This window comes from Meleagris gallopavo, chromosome 19 (genome assembly GCF_000146605.3).
Source record: "Meleagris gallopavo isolate NT-WF06-2002-E0010 breed Aviagen turkey brand Nicholas breeding stock chromosome 19, Turkey_5.1, whole genome shotgun sequence".
Taxonomy (NCBI): Eukaryota; Metazoa; Chordata; class Aves; order Galliformes; family Phasianidae; genus Meleagris; species Meleagris gallopavo.
The window spans coordinates 1,173,243-1,177,745 of NC_015029.2; the positions used below are offsets into that span (position 1 = coordinate 1,173,243).

Genomic DNA, 4,503 nt, shown 5'->3' on the forward strand with positions numbered 1-4,503 from the left:
GGCTTACTTCACACGCAGGGAAACAAAGGAGTACATTTGCTTTCACTGACTGCTCCCTCTTACCTTTGGAGATAAGCATGGAAAAGAGAGGAGTGTTTGTCCTTGCAGAAGGAGGTATGATGGGTTAGCTCCAAATGCTTGTTCTCACTAAGTGTGCTTTGTATAATTTGTGGGGATTTGTCAGCTGTTAATGAAGTCTGAGGCTCTGATGGGGTTGAACCATTTCTGTGCTCTTGTGAGGCCCCATCTGCAGCACTGCGCCCAGGGCTGGGGCACCCAGGGCGAGAGAGACAGGGAGCTGTTGGAGAGGGTCCAGAGGAGCACAGAGATGAGCGGGGGGCTGCAGCACCTCCCTGCAAAGCCAGGCTGGGGGAGCTGGGCTCGTTCAGCTGGAGAAGAGGAGGCTGGGGGTGAGCTGAGTGCAGCCTGCAGGACCTGAAGGGAGCCACAAAGAGGAGGGGAGGCAGCTCTTGGGAAGGGGAGATGAGAGCAGGACGAGGGGAATGGCTGGAAGTGGAGGGAGGGCAGCTTTCAGCTGGCTGTCAGGGGGAAGTTGTTTGCTGTGAGAGTGGTGAGGTGCTGGAACAGCTGCCCAGAGAGGCTGTGGGTCCCCGTCCATCCCTGGAGGTGTTCAAGGCCAGGTTGGATGGGGCCCTGGGCAGCCTGGGCTGGTATGAAATGTGGAGGTTGGTGGCCCTGCCTGTGGCAGAGGGTTGGAGCTTCGTGATCCTTGAGGTCCCTTCCAACCCTGGCCATTCTGTGATTCTGTGATCTCTTTTAGCAGTATTACTCCTTCTAGTATTCTTCACCCCATCAGTCCCATCAGCAGAGCAGTAGACACGGATGTAACAGGACTGCTTTGCTCATACAGCCTGCACAGCTAGGTAGCTGCTCATGTGCTTTGCTACTGATCCTGCCTGCACTGCCTCCATGCAGCTAACAATTTCTGACCTGCTAGTGAAAGTTTGTCACAGCTTCCCAACAACCAGAATGCCTTCAGTGGGCTAACATTGCTTGCACAACTGCACCAGCATCCACAAAATGCAATAAGGTGGCACTGCACAGGTTGCACAGAGAGGTGGTAGTGCCCCATCCCTGCAGACAGCCAAGGTCAGGCTGGACAGGGCTCTGAGCACTGATGGAGCTGTGGGTGTCCCTGTTCATCACAGAGGTTTGGATCAGATGGCCTTTAAGGGTCCCTTTCAATTCAAACAGTTCTATGAAAGAGGCAGATTCACCCATAGGCCATGGAGATTAAGATATTTATAGGAGTGCTGAGGGTAAAAAAGGGGCAACTGCAAGACTTGCATCCTTCTTCTGAGATGTCCTGCTTGGAGCAGTGGTCACAAGGCAAGATGCAAACCTCATACCTGCTGGGACTGGGCTTGACAACCTTTCCAATGCAGTTCTGGCACCAGCAAACCTTCCCTGTTGACACCACCCCATCACTTTTTAGTACCAGAAGCATTAACTTCTCATCAAAAGGCTTCCAGCATCTGTACATACTTAATGTACAATAATGTTCAAAGCAGTGTCTGAAAACAGCCTGTACCAAACGGTGTCCCCTATTTCCTTCTGCCAGCCAGTGCCTCTCATGGCTCAGCCATGTGCTCCCAGCTGCTCCTGCAAGCCGTGCTCCAAGCACATGTCCTTGCATGGGATGTTCAGAATTATTTTATTGTTGTATGTCCTCACCGTATCCCTGAAGAGCTGCTTTTGGCAGGATTTGGACAAAGTTAGAAGATTGGCTTCGAGCTTCTTTGTGTGCTTGCCCAATGCCAGGCTCACGCACTGAACCCATGCCAGGTAATTCGTCATTTCTCCCTGAATGCTATAGACAGAGCCATGCTCTTAGTGTGTCAGATAAAGGCCTGAGAATTTCTATTCAGCCCACCTAATGAGGGTTTGTGTTTTTCTATGGCTGGGAGGATGGACAGTCTTAATTTCCGATTTCTTTCAAAGAGAGCAATTTTCTTCCACAAAAAGACCGGGAATAATAGATACAATGTGGCTTATTCTGAGCACCCTTTAACCATTCCTACTGATGCTTTCCTTTGTGCACCTTCTGACTAAGACTGGATCTCAGCATCCTCTTTAGTTACAGCCATGTACTTTCCCTGCCTACAAGACATTTCATGGGCTCCATGCACCACCAGCATCCTCTCTCTGATCTTCTCCAGGCTCCATAAACATTGCCCTTCAATTTGGGGTCCACCAGAGTGTGTTTCTCTACCCCAGAACTGCAGGACTTGCCCCTTTGACACAAAGACACTGAGGCACAAGGGGCTCTGTGGGGACGGAGCTCGATTTCTTCTGTGCCTGAAAATCACCCAAGGGAAAGCTCAGTGCACCACTCTGAGACTGGACACGGCTCACCCAAGCAGCCTGGGACAAATCATCTTTACCACTTTTACACTACTACTGGGGATAACAGGGTTTCTTGTTGCCCTGTGCCTGGTCAAATGCTGAGTACTATGCCCTTTCCCACCCCATCTGCTTCTGACTCTCTCCACATCTACTCCATTCTTGCCAGTATTTCATCCCCACATCTGGAAAAATATAAAAATATTTTTAAAAGTTTTGTTACTATGGAATTTGGCTTCAATCTCACAGAAACAAGGAAAACTGAAGGCAAGACTGATGCTTATTTGGCCTCATGCACCCAGTGTGACTGCAGCCACAGGAGCCAAGCTTGTCCCAAACTGAGCACTGTTATGCTGTGCCCATCAACCTGCTGCTCAGCCTCTGCCCTGGCCATGCCTGAGCACAATGGCTGCTTTCAGGATGATGCTTCCACCTGCCTGGAAGGGCTTGATGTGGACATTATCCCCTCTGAAAGGATTTTTTTCTGTGGTTTAATTGTCTTGGGTTTTAATGGAGAAAACCATCACTGGATGACTGACTGTAATGCTCCAAAGCTGTAATTTAGGGTACAGAGCATGCAAAAGGTTACTGAAGGTAGGAGGAGGCAGAAAATGCAGATTTTGTTTGCACAGATCATGGCACTGAACATCCCCATTGCCCCCATTCAGACACCAGCCAGAGCTTCAAGCCAGTGAATGATGCAAACACAATGAATGCCAACATGATGAAAGGTGATGTGAAGAGCAGGATCCCAATGACAGCCATCACGTTTCTGAAAGCAGTGAGCCCCAAAGCAAAGGCTTCTGTAGCAAGATGAAAAGAACAGAAATCACACATCCCAGCTGTGACTTCTGCTTCATGGTGCCACAAAGGGAACAAGCCATAGAAGTAAGAGAAGAAAAGGGCACGAGGTCCCTGTTAGGTGAGTACTTCGGGGATTCCCTTGGAGATTCTCTTGACTAAATCCCAATGAAATGTAATGAAATACAATCCAACCGTTTGGTTTGAGGGTGTTGAGCTGAAGAACCTCTGGTTAACCCTACCCAGCAAATCCTTTGTCAAAAAGTCACACCACAGCCAAGGGTTGGACATGAGCACAGAGCTGTGCCTTGCAAATGTAAAAACCAGCAGAGAAACGTTCTTTGTTGATGGCAACACTGAGATAATGGCAAACATTAATATCTAATGAGGACTAATGAGGGGAAAAGGGAATGAGGGGTGGGAGTGCTTTTATGCCAGCTCTTCTGACTGCCTTCAGTGAAGACGGAGACTACAGGAAGGAGGAAAATGCTGAAAATTCAGATGCCAAAGAAGAGCTCAGAAGTGCACACATCAGCCACAGTGCCCAAAGTACATCTTGGGCTCCTAGGAAGCCATCAGTATGTTAGAAGGGCTGAGAGGAGGAAAGCAAACGCAAAGCCAATGTCTGAAGGGAAGCAGTGGGATGAGAACTACTTTTTCTTTTTAGAACCTTAACTTCTATCTTCGTTAAATTAGTGCAACAGTTGCAAAGAGGGAAAATATCTCCACCTCTTGTTTGTAAATCAACAGTAGACACTTTCCAAGCAATTTGGTTGGGGTGAGGCATCTGTCACATGTGATGTCCTTGCTGGGATGAGCTGAAGAAGAGTAAAGCCCAGGTTTGGGTTGGCCTGAGGTGTTGCTGGTTTTGTGGCTCTGATCTGTGCTGAAGCCATTTGGAAAGGAATGAGAAAATCCTTGGAGCTGCACCTTCCAGCAGAACACATTTTGTTTATACTCCAAAATTCAGAGAAAATTAGTATATGAAATGTTTGGCAGTGAAAAAAATCCCAAAAGCCAAAGGCTCCATAGCTCAGGGGTTAGAGCACTGGTCTAGTAAACCAGGGGTCGTGAGTTCAAATCTCACTGGAGCCTGGGTCCCTATTCATCTTGCAAAGACCTTCAGCTGTACTCTTTCGTTTTTCCCCATAGGAATGCTTGCATCATTTTTGCGAGCATCCCAGCTTAAGTGAAATGCATCATAGAGCACCTACACCGAAGGACAGCAGCAAGAAGCATCAAGAAATAGCAACGGTCAGAGTTAAGCCATTTGAATGAGTGCACTGAAATGTTATTAAAGTACAGAAATCAGAGATAGGAAAAAACTAATAACGAATC

General features: G+C 48.1%; 1 non-coding gene across 1 annotated transcript; it reads left to right on the plus strand.

Moving 5' to 3' along the window:
* Positions 1-4,187: 4,187 nt before the first annotated feature.
* Positions 4,188-4,260, plus strand: TRNAT-AGU. Its single transcript has one exon. It is a non-coding gene; the product is annotated as a tRNA-Thr (tRNA).
* Positions 4,261-4,503: the final 243 nt, after the last annotated feature.